This window comes from Muscardinus avellanarius (genome assembly GCF_963383645.1).
Source record: "Muscardinus avellanarius genome assembly, chromosome: 1".
Taxonomy (NCBI): domain Eukaryota; kingdom Metazoa; phylum Chordata; class Mammalia; order Rodentia; family Gliridae; genus Muscardinus; species Muscardinus avellanarius.
This window is the reverse complement of record NC_137786.1, coordinates 52,007,528-52,028,687: the sequence shown is the minus strand read 5'-3', so window position 1 is coordinate 52,028,687 and position 21,160 is coordinate 52,007,528.

The following is a 21,160-nucleotide window of genomic DNA, read 5'->3' as shown; positions in this document are numbered from 1 at the left end:
ACTTATCCTGTTACAGGAACCCACTGCCAAGGTAACTTCCCCACTCCTGAGATAACGCTAATTCACACATGAGGCCAACACCCTCATGACCTAATCACCTCTTACAGGCCCCACCTCTCTACACCACTGCATTGGGATTAAGTTTTAAACATTATGACTTTGGGGGACATTCAAGCCATAGCACCCGTAACAAATCTGCACTTTTTTTTTTTTTTTTTTTTTTTGGTGATACTAGGGGTGGAACTCAGAGGCCTTCTACCTCTGGGCTATACTCCCAGACCTATTTCATATTTTTATTTGGAAACAGAGACTCACTAAGTTGCTGAGAGCCTCACTAAGTAGCTGAGGCTGGCTTCAAACCTGTGCGATCTTCCTGTCTCAGCCTCACAAGCGCTGGGGTTACAAGCATGCGCCACCACGCCCGGAAAATCTGCACTTTTTAAATTTACAGGATTCTTTCAGTAAGTTGATCTTCTCCAAATCATCTCATTACTCAGTTGAAAAGACTTCTAGGTATTTGTGAATTAGAAGAACCAACACGGTTAAAATGTCCATACTACCTAAAGCAATCTGCAGATTGAATGCAATCCCTATCAAAATACTAATGACATTCTTCACACAATTAAATATATTCTAAAATTTATATGGAATTATACACACACACCACACACACAGACACACACAGACACCACAGACACACACACACACACACACACACATACACACACACACATACACACACATGCACACACACAGGGTAGGTAAATTAATCTTGAGAAGAAATAAAGTATTCCTAGGAAAGTTCCTTGCTTTTAGGATTTGCGAACCTACTCTGAGAAGTAGATCTCATTCTTTGAAAAAATATTTACTATAATTATTTCTGAGTCATAACTTCTCAGTCTCTTAATAAAATTTTACCTTTATCTTTGGTCTCTGAGTCAAACTATTTGGTTCTCTGGGTTATAAAATGATGTGAAAAAACTATTTTATTAGCCGGACGTGGTGGCGCACGCTTGTAATCCCCACACATGGGAGGTTGAGACAGGAGGATCGCACAGGTTCAAAGCCAGCCTCAGCTACTTAGTGAGGCTCTCAGCAACTTAGTGAGACCATGTTTCCAAATAAAATATAAAATAAAGCCGGGTGTGGTGGCGCACGCTTGTAATCCCAGCATTCGAGAGGCTGAGACTGGAGGATCATGGTTTGCGGACAGCCTTAGCTACTTAATGAGGCCCTCTGTAACTTAGTGAGACCCTCTTTCAAAATAAAGAATAAAAAATAGTGCAGGGGGTGTAGCTCGGAGGTCAGATTCTCCTGAGTTCCATCCCCATACCCGCAAAAACAAAAACAAAAACAAAATATAAAATAGGTCTGGGAGTATAGCCCGGAGGTAAAAAAAAAAAAAAAAAAAGCCTCTGGGTTCCACCCCCAGTCCCAGTACCACAAAAAAATAAATAAATAAATAAATAAATAAATAAATAAATAGAAAAAAGAAAAAATTTTATTAGATAAAATCATAATACTATATAACATAGTTCACAGCCATATTTTTATGTTGAAACTACCTCTCCTATCACAGACTATGACTGTATTTGGGGATAGGACCTTTAAGGAGGTGATAAGATAAAGACATTAAGATGAGCCCTAATCCAGTCTGCCCAGTGTCCTAATAAGATAAGAAAATTTAGACTCACATAAAGAGAGCAAAGATGTGCGCACACAAAGGAAAGACTATGTGAAGACATCACAAAAATCTGGACAGAGATCTTCCAAGAAACCAATCCTTCAGACACCTTGATCTTGAACTTTCAGCCTCTAGAACTGTGAGAAAGTAAATTTCTACTGTTTAAGCCATTCATGTGTGTTATTTTGTTATGGCAGCTGCAAGAAACTAAACAACATGGAGTTTTAAATCAAATTAGTAGAAATTTATCAACACGATTTAAAGAGTATTATCTGCCACAAATATTTTGTGGAATGGGGTGAGGGGTTGATAAATAAGTTACTGAGACCTACTGTAAGTTGAGCTTTCTGGCAAATAACTAAGTACAGATGAATGAGGTGCCAAGCTGCTCACCAAGAACATCCTAGCAAGGGGGTTGAACTCCATGTCTTCCTTGACATACATAGGTATGTACAAAATATTCAGGAACTCCTTTGAGGAGATGAGTGTGTGCTTCTCCTAGACTGAAAAAGCAATAAAAATGGTAACAGGAGGCAACAATAAGGCAATCTCTGTTTTAATTTTAAGATGTTTTCATTCTTTCCAAGTAAGAACAGTGTGAAATAGCAAGTAAAATCTTAATTGACTTTTCCGAACAATAGCTATATTAAATTAAAATGAAATAGAAATTTTCTTTTTTTGGTGGTACTGGGGGTGGAACCTAGAGGCTTTCTACTTCCGGGCTATACCCCCAGACCTATTTTATATTTTATTTAGAAACAAGGTCTTACAGCCGGGCGTGGTGGCGCACGCTTGTAATCCCCGCGCTTGGGAGGCGGAGACAGGAGGATCGCAAAGGTTCGAAGCCAGCCGTGCTGGCGTAAGAGACCCTGTTTCAAAAATATAAAATAGGTCTGGGAGTGTATCCCAGAGGAAGAAGGGCTTCCAGGAACACCAGTACCACCAAAAAAAAAAAAAAAAAAAAAAAAAAAGAAGAAAGAAACAAGGTCTTACTAAGTTGCTGAGAGCCTCACTCAATAGCTGAGGCTGGCTTCAAACCTGCGCGATCCTCCTGTCTCAGCCTCCCAAGTACGGGGATTACAAGCATGTGCCACCACACCCAGTGTGAAATAGACACTTCTAATGGTTAATTTGAAAATACAAAATATTCTACTTAAAGCTTCTTTTACATCCCATGTGTTTTTTTTTTAATGTGTGTGTGTGTGTGTGTGTGTGTGTGTGTGTGTGTGTGTGTTACTGAGGATTGAAACCAGGGATACTCTACCTCTAAGATACACTCCCTGCCATTTGACTCTTTTTCGTTTTGAAACAAGGTCTTGCTAGGTTAATATAGTTTCACTAAGTTGCTGAGGCTGAACTCAAACCTGCGATCCTCCTGTCTCAGCCTCCCAAATACTGGGATTATGGATGTGTGCCACCAAACCTGGCTTAATCCTCTCTTAAACTAGATATCTTCCAGGGCCACAAAGTGAAGGAACTTTAAAGAGACATTTTTTAGTGGTCAAATTAGCCATTTTGTAATAGCTGCATTTTATCATTTTTACTAAGTGCCTCATTTTACGTGAAATACAATTCTACCTTCAATCAAATATGTATTTAACTCAATGAGCCAATTCATGAATTCAAGAGTGTGAATACACCTACTGTTTTCAGCTGCCCTTCAGTACCCCAAAGACCAACCTCATCTGTAAGGAAGTAGAAAGACAGCCCTGTCTAGACGGGGATTCAAGTCAGGCTCCCAAAGGGCCAGAGAAGTAAATGGCTCTGCCTCTCCTACAGGTGTTACCTGAAGAAAGAGGCTCTTGCTTTAAGCCCAAGCACAGAGCACCTATACCACAGGGACTTGTTTCAGAATTCATAAAGTTACTGTCACTCTGCAGTGGACAAAAAGCTTAAGGAGCTGTTTGATAGAAATTCTACCAAACACATTATCTAAGCTCTAGATGATTTTTGGGGGTTTTTTTTTGGTGGTGGTACTGGGGTTCCTGGAAGCCCTTCTACCTCCGGGCTACACTCCCAGACCTATTTTTATATTTTTTATTTGGAAACAGGGTCTCCTAAGCCAGCGCGCATGGCTGGCTTCGAACCTGCGCGATCCTCCTGTCTCTGCCTCCCAAGCGCGGGGATTACAAGCGTGCACCACCACGCCCGGCTAAGCTCTAGATTTTAAATCGCTTAAAGTTGTGATTTAAAAAAAAGAAAAATCTTGCATCCATACCACTTATTCTTCCACAAAAGCAATCTGATGCCTCAGTTTAGTATTTTGCTTTGGTGCAAAAAAAAAAAAATTACAATTTGTAACACATTCTGTCTTTCACAAAACTATGGTTTGAATATGTTGTTCCTTGCCATACGTGATAGTCATTTTATAAGGAGCTTTACTACACAATATATTCTTCTTTTCATTTTATGCAAATTGACAAGAATGTAAGGCTATCGTCATCTTTTTTACTGGTCCCTTTTCTGTTGCTCTTCTGTTAAAACAGTAGCCTTCTGGTTACGTCCTGTCTTCTCTTGTAACGTCCTCTATACTTCAGTGGCTTCATTTAGTCTGCGATCTCAGCTCTTGTCTCTATGTCAATGACTCCTAAATCTTCTAATACAACCAGCCCCAAATCCAAGACTAATCCTTTCTAATAGTATCCTAGAGTGATGGATATATTCACATCTGTTCAGTAGAACAGCCCCTACCTGCATGTGATTACTGAGCACAGAATTAACTTCACAGTGGCTAGAGGCCACTATACATCTCTAGACAGCACAGCTCTAGGCTTCCACATGTATTTATCTGCTGAGACTTGACTCCATGCTGACCAGCCCTCCAAAAGTAAGATGCCCCAATTCAGAACTTTTGAACTTTCCATGCCTGCCAAAAACAACTCTTCTCCTTCATTGGCTTATTCCCCTTAATAATACCACTGTGCTAATCATGCAGACTACCATAGTAACCTTCTTTTTGACACTCTACTTTTCCCCACATTCAGTTTGCTTAGTACACAATGACATCTCTGAACAAGGAAGAAAAGTTTATTAAACAAATAATGAATAATTTAGAATAAATGTATATGCAGCAAATTAATGTGTTTTACTTAGTATTTTAATTATTCTCTTCTCTCCTGGAAACATTAACCAGTATTCAATATTACATCAATAAAATGTGAGTTACTGGGTCTGTAATAATGAGACAGAGAATGTCAAAGGGGAAATCTATAGTACATAGAAGGAAGAAAAGTTGCCAGTGTTAGGCAGTAGAAATAACAAGTCAAAGCCAGGCGTGGTGGTGCATGCTTGTAATCCCAGCATTCAAGAGGCTGAGACCAGAGGATCACAGTTCGTGGACAGCCTCAGCTACTTAGCAAGGCCCTTTGCAACTCAGTGAGACCCTGTTTCAAAAACTAAAAAGATGGGGGCCGTGTTGTAGCTCAGTGGCAAAGCGCCTGCTTTGCAGGTGTGGCGCTATGAGTTCAATCTCCAGTTCCAAAAAGACAAAAAACAAGAACCCCCTTAAAAAAAACTAAATAGACTAAGAAAAAAATAGGCTGGAGGTGTAGCTCAGAGGTATGATGCCCTTGGGTTCCGTCCCAAGTACCACAAAAAAAATTTTTTTTAAAAAAGAAAGGAGTCAAATTATTAAACTCAAGATAAATTGTGCAATCAGCAGATATAGGAGGAGTAATGGGAGAAGAATGAGAAAGAAAGCAAAAAGAGAAAGGAGAAAAAAAGGTAGAATTCTTAGGACTGGTAAGTTAAGGAAGCACTTCCCAGAAGCTGGCCAAAGTAGAGTTAAGGTCTCAGTGAAGGCTGAAACTACACAGGCCTCTCCTGGCAGCTCTGCTATAACAACTGGCATCTTATGCTAATTACTTTAAAATGAAGAAGAAAAAGATAAACAATAATTAGAGGAGGAACTACAATTGGTTTAGAACAACACTCTCTAATAGAAATACAGTGTAAGTTAGACACATAATTGTAAATTATATAAGCAACTTATTTTTAAAGTGAAAATTAATCTTTTGTACAGTTTCAAAATTGGGTATGTAACTATTTTTTCATTAAAAAATAAAATCTCAATTGGACACAAGTATTCATTGAAAATGCTTGATCTGTATTAGGTGTTTATAAAATTAACAATTTGAAATAAAAATTAGACTTACATAGATACCAAGAAGTTCTACACATTCACACATTCTTAAATGATTTCCAAAACAAAATTACCAGTTTTAAATTTAGATTTAAATGGCTTTACATTAAGTAAATTCAAAATTTTAGTTTCTCTAGCAAACATTTTAATGTCCAATAGTTAGTAGCTACCATATTGGACATCACAAGCCAAGAGCCTTCACCACTTTAAGAAAAAGCATTGAGAGAACATTGTCAGAAAATCATGCTGTAGAACAAAGTCTGTGTGCCAAAGGAAAGAATTTTCATAAAGCAAGAGTTAGTTTGTGCATACATGTCAAAGAGGGTTTTGTACTTTTTATTTGGAAACAGGGTCTCCTAAGCCAGTGCTGCTGGCTTCAAACCTACTTGATTCTCCTGTCCCCACCTCCCAAGTGCAGGGATTACAAGCATGCTCCACCATCCAGGGCCAAAGAGGGTTTTGAACATTGCAAGTCTACTTTGTTACCAATGGACTCCAGGCCAGGAGAAGTGAGGGAAAACACGTGGCTATAGATCTGCATTGTCTTGCTGCTCTTTGGCCTGGAAGAGACATTAACCTGGGAAATAAAAGTAGCTCCCTTCTCAATTGTTCTTCAAAGTAGGCTAATGAGAATAGATCGAGGAGACAGGAAAATAATGGAAAAGCATATGCTCCGTTTGTGAGCCCAAAAAACTGTTGAGATTGTATTTATTTATTTTGGTGACTAATCCTTTCACTACTAGATTAGAAGAAATATATCATTTTAGAAAAAATTTTATATCAATTTCAATATTATTCACAAATTCAATGGTAGCTCAAAACAGTATACTATCGGCTACCAGAGGAAAGGAGCTTCTGTCTGTGTTATACGTTGCTATATCTCCAGATCCTAGTACCCAGCCCCATAGTAGGAGATTAACATTATTTGTTTAGCAATCAAATTAATAAAGAGCTCCATAGCTTCCATGCAATAAGAAATACGGCATTAGTACCACACAGAATCATGCTCCAAATATGCTCTTTATTTATTTTACTCAGAAAATATTTTAAGTATTCAGTATGCATTAGTAATTCTGTTGTATAATGTGAATATAAAAATAAGAAACACATAAAAGAAGTGAAATTTCTACATGATACTATTTCACAAGAACAAAATTATATAATTACAATTATATAAAAAAGCCACTTGGCTAATATAGGTCTTATTTTCCTTATGAAATATTAAAATGCAACTTAAACAGAGAACACGAGATTCCACCTAACTTTTAAAACTTTATACAATCTTCATTGATAGAAATAAATAATCCTCTTATCCAAAAAGTACTATGGATTTAACTCTGTATCTATTTGTCTTGCCCTAATTAGGCATTTCATTCAAATGTTCTTTCCAAGTTCATATGGGAGTTTTCCTATAATTTCTTGCTGAGCCCAAGTGATATTTTTCCCCCTATTTTGAGGCTTTTCAGACCAAGTTAATCATGAGCACAATTCCAAAATGTATAAGAATTAGAGAAAGGAGCTGATTGCTTAATTCTTGCCTCTGACTCTGCACTTGCGTTAATTAGCTAAAGCCAGAGTCCTCGGCATGCTCTTGAGAGCTCCATGATCCACTGATTAGCAATGACAAGGCCATCTGGCCTCCCCACAGCACAGTGGAGAGTCTCTCTCGGCATAAAAATCAGGGATGCCTGTAATTTCGAATGACTCAAGTACTGCCACCACATTTGAAGGGAACATTTCTGACTACCAGATGAGGCCAGTCACAAGGAAACAACGTCTGCACAATGGCACGATGATCATAAAAACCAGCCAGGATCCCTCCATCTGGATACTTCTCTTACCTGCCCCTCAGTGATCCTGCTCCTCAACTCCGCCATTTATTATTTTCCTTCTTCCAGTGATGACTACACCCAAAATTGACCGGCGTCAACTTGAGGTTTGTGAGTAATTTTGAGTTCACTTCTAAATAACCATTCATGGAGGTGATGCCAAAATGAAGACAAAAGAGGAGTTGGGACCATCAGAGGTGATGTAGCTGAGAAGCCAAGACGTGGCATGTGGATGAAGCCAGGTGAGCTGGCTAGCTCTATCTCTCTTCCCCCATGCAGCCTGACCCAGAAACTGGACAAGACAGGATCCATGGATGGCAGTGTTTCTGGTGGGGAGAGATTGTCAGTATCCCAGTGGTGTATCTTGATGTAATTAGCACCCCATCCTCATTAAAATGGTGAAGACAGCAAGCACTCTTGGCTTCTCCAAGGTCATAATTTCCTGCTAATGTTTCCAGGGTGCTTTTATTCTAGGAAACAAACACAAATAAAAATATAACCTTCAGATACTGCACTATGAGTCCAATTTCAGTATTAGGATAAATGGTCCTTGTGATGTTGCCTGAGGACCCCTGGGTCCATGAGCACCGTCTTTATAAATCCTACATACAGCCGGGCGTGGCGGCGCACGCTTGTAATCCCAGCACTTGGGAGGCTGAGACAGGAGGATCACACAGGTTTGAAGCCAGCCTCAGCTACTTAGTGAGGGTCTCAGCAACTTAATGAGACCCTGTTTCCAAATAATGTTTAAAATAGGTCTGGGAGTATAGCCTGGAGGTAGAAAACCTCTGGGTTCCACCCCCACTACCACAAAAAATAAATAAATAAATAAATAAATAAATAAATAAATAAAAATAAATATCCTACATACTATTAAATAAATAAATAAATCCCACCTACTTCCTGAGGCCAGAATTGATGACAATACAAAGCAAGTAAAAACTGAACTGCTTGGAGGAAAATTCATTTCATGATGAAACTTCACAGACATCATGGAGAAGATTTTCAATGCAGGTTGGCAAAATACTGAAATATCTGAATGGGTAAGCATTGTATCTTGATTCCTCAATGCATTCATTGGTAAATATAGTTTCAGTTGTAATGTGCATCGACACCCCTTTTGGATCTCAGGGTATTGCTTTCCACCCATAGTCACTGTGAGTCTCACAAGCCTACATAAAGATACTCAGGCTTGATGTTATATTAATTTAAAGTTTCTGTCTTTTGGTCACCAAGATTTCTTTAAGACAGTGAGCTTCTCCACACTGAGATGTTTTGAGTGTTTTGTCAAGTCAACATTTAAACTTGTAATTAAATAGTCTGGACAGGGCTGAGTAAAATCTAAGTAGCCACAAATCCTTCCATCCCAGACTCTTTGTGAACTGAATAGTCTTGAATGATCCAGTATAAACATCATACTCAAGTAGGTGAGATTAGCCACACAAGCATAAAAATACCTTATTTTGATAGGAGGAACTTTTCACCTTCTGTTACAAACTGTATTCCTCCATACTGGAAGACTTCCAAAGAAGCAGGACTAAAATTCACTTTGGCAGCCACACTTTTACCTTTTGATTATGGTTTAGCTGTCATGTATTTGACAAGGTTCTGTAAAAATTCAGATATCTCCCAACATGGAGCATGTCCTCTGTGATTTCTTAGATTTAGTATGGCAAGCTTCTATCCTTTACAGAAATTCCTCTACATGTGCCAGTATCCATCCTGAATATTAAGTTTCTTCCTCAAGTCTTACTGCTCTAAGTAAGAAAATAAAAAGATGATATTGTTTCTTAAAGTATCTTTCTTACAAGGAACCCAAAGCTCTGAACAAATATTTAATCTGAATAGAAAAAAATAAATGAGTAAATTGCTCTTTGGAGAAGAACATTGATTCTTCCAACTTACTTATGTATCATTTAACAAATTATCCATTCCAAGGCTGCTAAATAGCTCTCTAGCAGCCAGGCTGAATTAACCACCCTTCAAATACAAATCCTTTTATCTTTAATTTATTAATTGCATTATATTGTCTTGCTAACTCTTCATAATTGTGACAAAGATAAGCAGGCAAATCCAACTCCACAGATATCAAACTAAGAGACCACCTATCCACTGGTCTCACCACAAGCAAGGCCTCTTCCTATTCATCCCTGAAACAAAATCCCCTGAAGTCAGTTTGTCAATGTATAAATTTATTAAATACATACTATGAACTAGCTTATATGTGTAAAAATTGACAGGATGGGTAATTTTATATTTCTTCTTTTCATATAGTAACCAATTTACAGTAAAGTAGGACCCTAAAGAATGGAACATGGTATAAATAAAAAGGATCATGGTATAATTAAAAAGGAACTAAATTTTATGCTTTTTATATATATTTTTGTGATACTGGGGATTGAATGCAGAGGAATTCTACCTCTAAAGTACACTCCACTCCTATCTTTTATTCTTTATTTTAAAACAGAATCTCATGTTGCAAATAACCTCACTCAGTTTCTGGGGCTAGCTGCAAACCAGCAATCTTCCTGGCTCAGCCTCTCAAGTAGTTTTTATGAAACTGGATCCAGAGCACAGGAGAAGAAACCAGCTTGCCTTGCAGCTGGGGCAGCACACTGGCGCCATCTTGCCTCCCTGCATCCAACTACAGGGATAAACAGAAGGGCACCAAGGACCTGAAATGGGCAGCTGTGAATCATTGAAATTGTGGATCATCCATTCCTCCTGTGCAAACATCAACTACAAATTGCAGCAGTGACAGCTGAGCTCACCATGCCCTCCAGAGGTCCAGATTGGTGCACAAAAACACCATTAGTGATGCTGCAGTCCCACAGAACCCATGGGAGAATGCCCAGTGCAGTGCCCTCAGGGACTCATGCAGCCTCAATAAACTCCCTGGGTCTGAGACTTTACAGTTCAACCTGACAAAGGAGGGGGTTGAATCTATAACTTACAACAGTGGTGGTGACACTTAACATGCCTGCTAGAGATCTAGACCAGTGCATAGCAACATCTTAAGTGAAGCCGCCATCCCCGCAGGAGAACACTTAGCACAGTGCTCCAAGGACTCGTGCAGCTGCAATAAACCCCTTCGGGCTGAGACTTTGCAGTTCAATGTGAAGAATGTGGGGATAGAGTCTGCTGTTGGACATAGCAAAGGCTCAAATGGACTCAGCCTCTGCATCAGTGGAAAGTGTGTGAGGAGACCTACACTTAAGACTAGACTCAACTAGTAGGATCTCAGGGATCACCACAGACCACCCAATCATGGTGAATGGGGAGAAGTCAAATCAGACCAGCCCTAGCTGTGGAAAACAAAGACTCTTAGATTGAGTTGGTCTCAGAGGCATCCACCACCTACGGAGGCAGGGAGAAACTAAGACTCCACATCTGTGGAAAGTGTGGAGGGTTACCTGCACTTAGTAGATTTAGCCCCATTGATACTGGTCACCTGCATAGACTGAGAAAGACTCAGAGAACCAAGCTTGCAATAAAAAAGGTGCCAGTGGCACTTGGTATCTGCACAGCAAGATTGCAGAGGCCCAGTCTGCTGAGTATTTATATATTTGTAGAGTTGCATTAATTTGCTATTGGTGTTGTTTTGGTTTTTTGTTCTTTTTGTTTGTGTGTGAGTGTGTATGCCTGCCTTTTTACCATCTCCCCAAACTCTATCCCAAAGTTCTTCCCTTGTACATACCTTCTCTCTTATCTCCATCACTGTTCTTTATTTTTCCTTTCTTCTCTTCTGTGTCTTGTATTAAATCCACTTCATATCACTATACTAAAAACTCTACATTTGTTACTAGAATACCACTAGATATTCAATATCTCTAATTTCTACTCTTTACTACCTAACCAAACCATACTCTCATTCTATTTGATCCTATCTGAGGCGTTACTCTCCATCAAACTATCTCTCAAATTAGATGGAGAAATAAAAATCTTCCACAACAAAAAGAAGCTGAATGAATTTATGTTTTCAAAATTAACACTAAAGAAAACACTCAAAGAGATTAACTGCACAGAATAAAGAAGTAATACATACCAGAATCAAATACACAAGAATTTCCATCCACCCCCCATGCCATTTCTGAATGGCATGGGGCTGTAACTGTCTTCTGTATTTCTATCTTTTAATAAACTTCTTTAAATCTTAAAAAAATTTCCATCCAGCAAACAACTAAGTAATGAAGAACAAACACTATCTCAAACAGAAATTAAATCTCAGTCTGTTAGGAACTGAATACAAGCAGGAATAGCAACTATGATATCAGACAAGTTAGACTTTAAGCCCAAATTTATTAGATGAAACAAAGCAGGTCATTTTTTACTGGTAAAAGGAACAATCTAACAAGAGGAAATGATGATAGTCAACATTTATGCCCCAAACATAGGTGCAACTACCTTTATAAAACAAACTCTTTGTGACATTAAGTCACACATAAATCCCAATACGATAATGCTTGGAGAATTCAACACTCCTCTCATACCATTAAACCAATCTTCTATAAAATAGGTCAGTAAAGATGCCTCAGAATTAAAGAATACCATCAACCTATTTGTCCTATAGGTCCAACCTATATGGATCTATTAGTCACATATAGAATATTCCACCCAACTATAGCAGAGTTCACATTTTTCTCAGCTGTTCAAAGAACCTTTTCCAAAATAGATTACATTCTGGGCCACAAAGTGAGCACTAGCAAATTCAAAAAGTGTGATATACTTCCCTGTGCCTTAGAAATCAACTATAAGAAGACCCAGAGAACTGAACACCATATTGCTGAATAAAGAATGGGCCATAGAAGAAAAGGGGTGAAATCAAAAAATTTTTAGAAACAAATAAAAATAGTGATACAACACATCAAAACCTCTGGGACACATTGAAGGCAACAGTAAAAAGAAAATTTATAGCACTGAGTGCCCACATAAGAACAGCAAATCACCAAATAAATAACCTAATGACACACCTCAAAGCCCTTGAAAAACAGTAACCCCAAAGTCAGTAGAATACAGGAAATTATTAAAATCAGAACAGAAATCAACAAAGTAGAGAATTTAAAAATATATAGAAAGTCAACAAAACCAAAAGGTAGTTTCTTGAAAAAACTCAACAAGATAAATAAACCACTAGCCAACCTAACAAAAAAAAAAGAGAGAAAGATTCAATCCACATTACGAAGAGATGAAAAGGGAGCTATTACTACTCACAGTGTAGAAATCCAGAGGATTATCAGAAACTACTTTGAAAGACTATACTCCACCAGAATGGAAAATCTGAAAGAAACTGACAACTTTCTAGATAAATATAACCTGCCTAAATGGAGTCAAGAAGATATATAAAAAATTTAAACCAACCAATAGCAATCAAAGAGATTGAAACAGCAATTAAAGAGATTACCATTAAAGAAAAGCCCAGGACCAAATAGGTTCCCAAGTGAACTTTATAAAACCTTTATAGAAGAGCTAATTCCAATACTCCTCAATCTATTTCATAAAACAGAAAAAGGGGTCTATCCCAAATACATTCTATGAAGCCAACATCACATTAATACAAAAACCAAATAAAGACAGTTCAAGGAAGGAAAACTACAGGCCTATATCTTTTATGAACTTGGATGCAAAACTGCTAAACAAAATACTAGCAACATGCATTCAAAACCACATACACCATGACCAGAGGATTCATCCCAGGGATGCAAGGCTGGTTCTACAAAAATCAATACATGTTATTCATCATAAAAAAAGAACAAAAGACAAAATCACATGATCATTTCAATAAACGTTGAAAAAGCATTTGACAAAATCTAACATCCATTTGTGCTAAAGTCACTGCAGAGAATCAGAACAAAAGGAACATACCTCAACATCATAAAGGCAATCTCCAATAGGCCCACAGCCAACATCATATTAAATGGGGAAAAACTTTGAGAATCCCTCCTAAAAACAATAACAAGACAAGAATGTCCATTATTACCATTTATTTTCAGTATAGTATTTGTGACTATAGTCAGGGCAATAAGGCAAGAAAATGAAATCAAATGAGTACAAATAGGTAAAGAAAAACTCACTTTCATTATTTGCAGATGACATGATATTATACTTAGAATATCCAACAAACTCAACCAAAAAGCTTATAAACAGATCAACAAATTCAACAAAGTATTTGGATACAAAATCAATAAAAAAATCAGAAGTTTTTCTGTATACCAGCCAAAAATCCACTTGAAAAAGAAATACAGAAAATACTTCCACTCAGAATTTCCCAAACACAAAAAATAAAATACTTAGGAATAAACTTAACCAAGGAGGCAAAAATCCTCTTCAAAAAAATTATAAGACATTGAAAAAAGAAATCAAAAAAGACCTTAGAAGATGGAAAGATTGTCCATGTTCATGGATAGGCAGAATAAATATCATCAAAATGGCCATACTTTCAAAAGTGACCTACAGATTTAACACAATACCCATTACATAACCAAGATCATTCCTCACAGACATAGAAAAATCAGTCCTTAAATTTGTTTGGAACAACAAAAATCCCAGAATAGCCAAAGTAGTTCTCAGCAATAAAAAAAAAACATGCAGGAGGAATTATACTACAAAGCCAAAGTAATAAAAACAGCATGATACTGGCACAAAAACAGATACATAGACCAATGGAGCAGAATAGGAGACTCAGAAACAAATCCATGCACTTATTGCCAATTAATATTTAACAAAGGGGCCCAAAACATATGCTGGAAAAAAGATAGCCTATTCAACAAATGGTGTTGGCAAAACCCATTAACCATATGCAGAAAAGTGGAAATAAACCCCACGTTCTTACCTTGCACAAGAGTCTATTCAAGATGGATCAAAGACTTAGAAACTACACCAGAGACCCTGAGGCTCCTTGAAGAGGGAATAGGTCCAAAATTGCAACACATAAGTACAGATAAAAACCTTTCCCAACAAGACCCCAAAGGCACAAGAAACTAAAAGGCAAATAAATATGTGGGACTGCATGAAACTGAAGAGCTTTTGTACAGCAAAGGAAACTATCAAGCATCTCAACCGAGAGCCAACAGAATGGGAGATTTTTGCCAACTACTCCTCCAATAGAAGACTAATATCTAGAATATACAGAGAACTCAAGAAACTCAGCACAAGAAAACAAATAACACAGTAAAAATGGGCAATTGAACTAAATAGACACTTCACAAAGGAAAAAATTTAGATGCCCAATAAATGCATGAAAAAAATGCTCAAAATCATTAGCAATCAGAGAGATGCAAATCAAAACTACCCTGAGATTTCACCTAACTCCAACTAGAATGGCAATCATTCAAAACACAAACAACAAATGATGATGAGGATGTGGAGAAGTGGGAACTCTAATACATTGTTGGTGACACTGCAAATTAGTACAACCACTTTGGAAAACAGTATGGAATATCCTCAGAAGAATGGGAACAAACTTACCATTTGATCCAGCAATACCACTTCTGGGTATCTACCCAAAAGAAAAGAAACCAAACTCCCAAACTAATGCATGCATATCTATGTTCACAACTGCACAATTCACCATTGCCAAACTATGGAATCAGCCAAGATGTCCATCAACAGTTGTATGAATTACAAAACTATGGGATGTGTACCCAATGGAATTTACTCAGCCATAAAAAAACACACACACACACAATCACACCATTTACAGGAAAATGTATGGAACTGGAGGACATTATGCTAAGTAAGATTAGTCAGTCACAAAAAATAAATTGGATGTTCTCCCTAATATTCAAACACTAGGGATAAAATGAGTCATAGATGAAGAATGAGATTCTATAGATGAGCAAATAAAGCGACCTCACTGAAGTGATGGAAGAAGGGGAGAGGGAAATTCTCTAATACACATGATGTACTTTTTTGTTGGTGGTACTGGGGTTCCTGGAAACCCTTCTACCTCCAGGCTACACTCCCAGACCTATTTTTATATTTTTATTTGGAAACAGGGTCTCTTAAGCTAGCAAGGCTGGCTTTGAACCTGTGGGATCCTCCTGTCTCCACCTCTCAAGCGTGGGAATTACAAGTGTGTGCCACCATGCCCGGCTATGTACTTTAACAAACATGTCAATATCATTCAAGCCAAATATGAGAAGGAGGGAGAGGGAGGTATTGGGTGGGAACTGTGTAAGTGCTAATTGGGTGATGTGTGCATGTATGTCTCCACCATCTTGTATCCCATTAAGATGCATGAATACACTACATCAATAAAATATTTTTAAAGAATTGTTGAGGATCTAGAAGATGCTAATTGTGAATATCAGAGAAATTTAAGAGAGGCACCAAAGGGGGTATGACTCAGTGTAGAGTGCTTGTCTCACAAGCACAAGGCTCTAAGTACAGAAAGAGAGAGAGAGAGAGAGAGAGAGAGAGAGAGAGAGAGAGAGAGAGAGAGAGAGAGGGAGGAGAGAGAATGAATGAGAAACTGATGACTAAGAGAATGAAGGGGATCAATGAGGATCCCAATAATTTGAGTCCAGGAGCACCTGATTAGAAATAGAGTCAATGCCAGGTGTGGTGGCGCACGCTTGTAATCCCTGCACTTGGGAGGCGGAGACAGGAGGATCGCACAGGTTCGAAGCCAGCCTCGCTGGCTTAAGAGACCCTGTTTCCAAATAAAAATATAAAAAATAGGTCTGGGAGTGTAGCCCAGAGGTAGAAGGGCTTCCAGGAACCCCAGTACCACCAAAAAAAGAAAGAAAGAAAGAAAAAGAAATAGAGTCAACACTTATACCAATCTATCCACAACCACCTGCCCTCTGCAGGGAAACTCCAGTTGCCTCCTTGGCAGAAGCAGAGAGCTAGAGCAGCACCTTTATACTAAATGCAATAGCAGGCAGACCTGGGGCTTTAATACTGACAACAGAAACCCCTGCCTCAGCCCTTGCCCTTGGCCCCTCACCTTCCTTGGCTGTTCTTGCCCTGCACATTTGCTGGCTCACAGTCCTTCATTCTGGCCTCTGCTTAAGTGCCATCTCCTCAAAGAGACTGTTCTTGACCATCTTATTCAATGTACACTCTCGTTTTCCTTACATGTCTTATTTTTATAGCACAAATAATTAAAAGTGAAACATTATATAAATGTTCTCCTTCATTTGAATATCAAATTTCATGAGGCAGAAACCTTATTTTGTTCTCTGATGTAACCCCTGTGCCTAGAACAGTGGTCTATACAGTGTAGACCCTCAAGGAATCGTTGTAAATTAGATGAATTTTCTCCAAGTATAGTTTATATCACTTTGTGATAAGTATTTTCCACGACAACACTGCTCCTTGATGCAAAACTTATTGGGACAGATCCTCATTTCTATCACAGATCCATATTTTAATGTCACAACTCAGCCTTGAAAACAAGAGCATCCATAAAACCTAGTATTAGGTTAGCCACAAATGTAACAGTAAGCTTTTCAGCAATACATCAAGGGACTGTCACAAACTCCTTAGATTTTCAGTCAAATCAACATGTAATTTAAGTTTGTCACATTATAATGTTGTAGATCAAACAAAATATTGTTCACATTGCCATTTTCCAATTATATGGTATTAAATAAAAAGAATTAGCTAATTTAGATTATAGATTCAAGTCACAAAACTTAAATATACAAGTGTAAGATTTTTTTTAAATAGTTATTTATAGCCAGCCGTGGTGGTGCATGCTTGTAATCACCGCGCTTGGGAGGTGGAGACAGGAGGATTGCGCTGGTTCGGAGCCAGCCTCGCTGGCTTAAGAGACCCTGTTTCCACATTTTAAAAAAAAGTATAAAAGAGGTCTGGGAGTGTAGCCTGGAGGTAGAAGGGCTTCCAAGAACCCCCGTACCACCAAAAAACAATAATTATTTATTAGATCCCTTAAATTTGGGGGTTCCTAGATTAGCTAAAAATATGTCATTTCCCTATTCAAAAATAAATAAAAATATTATGTTTATTTGCAGACATCCCCCAGACTAGTAAAAAAAAAAAAAAAAAAAGGAGATACCTGTTTTCCTCTGCACATCTTTTCTCCCTTAAAGGCTTGTCCACATGGTTTTATCCCTGAATAGAACAGATCAGAGCCAGAACTGGCACAGTTCACTGGATGAAAGGACACAGAGATGTGCCAGCCCTGCCCCTATGAGGCGCCTCCATTGGCTTCATTCCTAGAAGCCACCCAAAACATTTGCCCAAAGATGTCTTCCTACTCCTCTCCCTGTCCCAATTTGGAGACAAAATGTGCACTAAGTCTTTTTTAATAGAAGCCTTCAAAACACAGCCAGAGTGGGACTGCTTGCCAGACCTGCTGTCCCCCATCTAAGCTGCCACTATCTCTGGTTTCTCCACCTCCACCCTTGCTCCTTCCAACAGAGAAGCAAGTGCTTCTTCTAAAACAGAAGTCTCAGCGTGTCACACTTCTGCTCCATCTGCAACAGCACCCCAGCGTCTGAGGTTACACAAGTAACTCCCAGTCGGCCAACCCTTACTAAAGCACTGTCTCCTCTTGCCCTGACCCCTCACTCACTCTGTTCCAGCCACATTAGGCTCCCTGCTGATCCTCGGATCAGCAGCTGGCCATTCCCACTTGGAAATTTCTTCCCTGGAGATTAGCTTGCCTGCCTGGCTCAGATTCCTCATGTCTTTACTCAAATACCATCCTTTAAATATGGCCTCTTTTAGACAGCTGATTTGTTACCACAACCTGCTTCCATGCCCATTCTAACACCCACCTCTTGGTCTTCTTTAATATGCTCTGCTTTTAAAAAATATTTCCTTTGGAAGTTTTTACCAACTTCTGACAGACAATATACTTTGATTACTTTTTGTGGTTATATATTGCCTGTCTCCTTCCTATAAAATCTCAGAATTCTTGTTTTGTCATATATATGTATACATGTATACAGGGAGCCTAAAATGGTGCCTGGCATATCATAAGGGTTCAATAAATATTTGTTGAATGAATTCACTAACAATTTTAATAATATAACACATCCAATCCAGTAAGTATGTTTTGAATGCTTAGGGTTCATTCTGTGTTCCTAAGCACTATGGAGGTATCCTTTTTTCTTTATCTCTTTCTTATCATAAAGATCTGTCCTTTGAAAGTTTACAGTCTAATTGTGGAAACCCAGGCATTCAGCAATGTCAAGGACATAAAGGATGGGAAGTATTGATAAAGACCATTCAAAACACAAACAACAACAAATGCTGGCGAGAATGTGGAGAAGTGTGAACTCTAAAACATTGTTGTTAGGATTGCAAATTAGTGCAACCACTTTACAAAACAGTATGGAGGGTCCTCAGAAGAATGGAACAAACTTACCATTTGATCCAGCAATACCACTTTTGGGTTGCTACCCAAAAGAAAGGAAACTAAACTACCAAACTAATGCATGTGTATCTATTTTCAGAGCTGCACAATTCACGATAGCCAAACTATTGAACCAGCCAAGATGTCCATCAACAGATGAATGGATTACAAAACTATGGGATATGTACACAATGGAATTTTCCTCAGCCATAAAGAAAAACACAATGACATTATTTATAGGGAGATGGATGGAACTGAGGACATTATGCTAAGTGAGTTTAGTCAGTCACAAAAAATAAGAAATCGAATGCTTTCCCTAATATGTGAAAGCTAGGGAGAAATGGGTAACAGGAGAAACTCTAGATGTAGAATGAGATTCTATAGATGAGCAAATAAGGTTACCTAACTGAGGGGATGGGAAGGGGGAAGAGGGAAACTCTCTAAAGTACATGATGTACTTAAACAAACATATCAAAGACAATCACTAAGCCAAACATGAGGAGAGCGGGGGAGGGAATGGAGTGGAAATAGGGTAAGGGCATACATGTGTGCATGTATGTCTCCACCATCTTTTATCCCATCAAAATGTATGACTACAATGCACCAATATTTTTTTTTAATTTCAAAAAATTAAAAGACCATCAACTACATTAATAAATAGTTTGTGTTTTCATGCATTCATATACCAATTATTCATCAAGCACCTACTATGAGCCAAGTACTGCACTACACTGGAGATGCCAGGGTGAACAAAATTAAACATATTCCCTACCTTCTTGGGACTTACATTCTAATGAAGCAGACAGACAATGAACCATTAAATAAAAATAAAACAATTGTAGAAGTACCCTAAAGAAATAAAGAAAATGTGTCACAGATAATCATAGCATACTAATTACAACCACCAGATACACGCAGGCAGAGAGGGAGCCAGGAAAATAACCATTTAGACCTTGCTCTCTTCTCGTCCTCCAACCTCCTACTGGTGCTTGCCTTTGGTCCAACTGGAAGCCAGAGGGTAAGGGAGCCTATTGGCACAGTGAAGACAAGACCAGTATTGAGCAGCAGGATGGAGAAGATTTGAAGGGGTGTGTGTGTGTGTGTGTGTGTGTGTGTGTGTGTGTGTGTGTGTTTAAAAACATGTCCATAAGAGTACAAGGCCCAAATATGCCCAAAAGAGTACAAGGCCTCCTCAATCTAATCTGATTGTTATTGTATCCATTGCACATTTTCCTCCTTATCTCTCTTTAGTGGAATAATCAAGCTCTATTTTCTCATATATACTTCTTTAACAAACTTCATAGTACTAAAAATAACCAGTTATCTCTTAAACTTCTATTAACTAAGTTCATGAATCTTTACCTTTAGTCCTCTAAAGATCCTGTTCAATTTCCCCCATGCTTCTGAATATATAAAATAAAATATTATGTATAAGTTCTATGCCATTTATTAGTAGAATAATAGTTTATTTGCATGAAAATGAACCTTTCAAATTTGATTGGCATATTAGGACTAGCCTGATTTGATCTTTAAAGATTTAAAAAAAAAACAAAGTGGCCCATCAAAACAGGTGCTTTAAAGCACCTATATTAATATGCATAGAAGATAGCATATTTAAATTCTCAAAAATTAAATGCAAAGCAAAGCACAACTCTGAGTCAATAATAATTCCATTACTCATTGACATTTTTGAGCACTTACTATGTGTCATAAATTATACCAACTGCTCTCATATTTTTAATTGTCACACTCTTAGAAATAGGTACAATTATTATCTCTATCTTGCAATTAAATAAACTGAGAAACAGAGAAGTTAGAACACTTTCTCAAGGTTATGCAGATACTATGCAGTGAGAACCAAATTCAAACTTTGCCTAGCCAAAGTTGAGCCCACAGACCACCAGAAACTGAGGGCAAAGCACATGTTCACAGGCTTGTGGTTTCCAGAAACACTCCTGAGCCATCTTCCCCCTTCTAGTCATTTGCAAGGACAAGACACTTTTCACTGACCATCCCATAATAACAGAGAATATATTAAGGAGGCGCTGTTAGATAAACAAAGTAAGAAAAAGCAAGTTAAAAGACAACTTAGAACATCATGATCTCATCTGTGTAAAAAAAGATAGATATTTATATATAACATAAATAGATCTAGAGTTGTGTTATCTTTCTGCCCTATG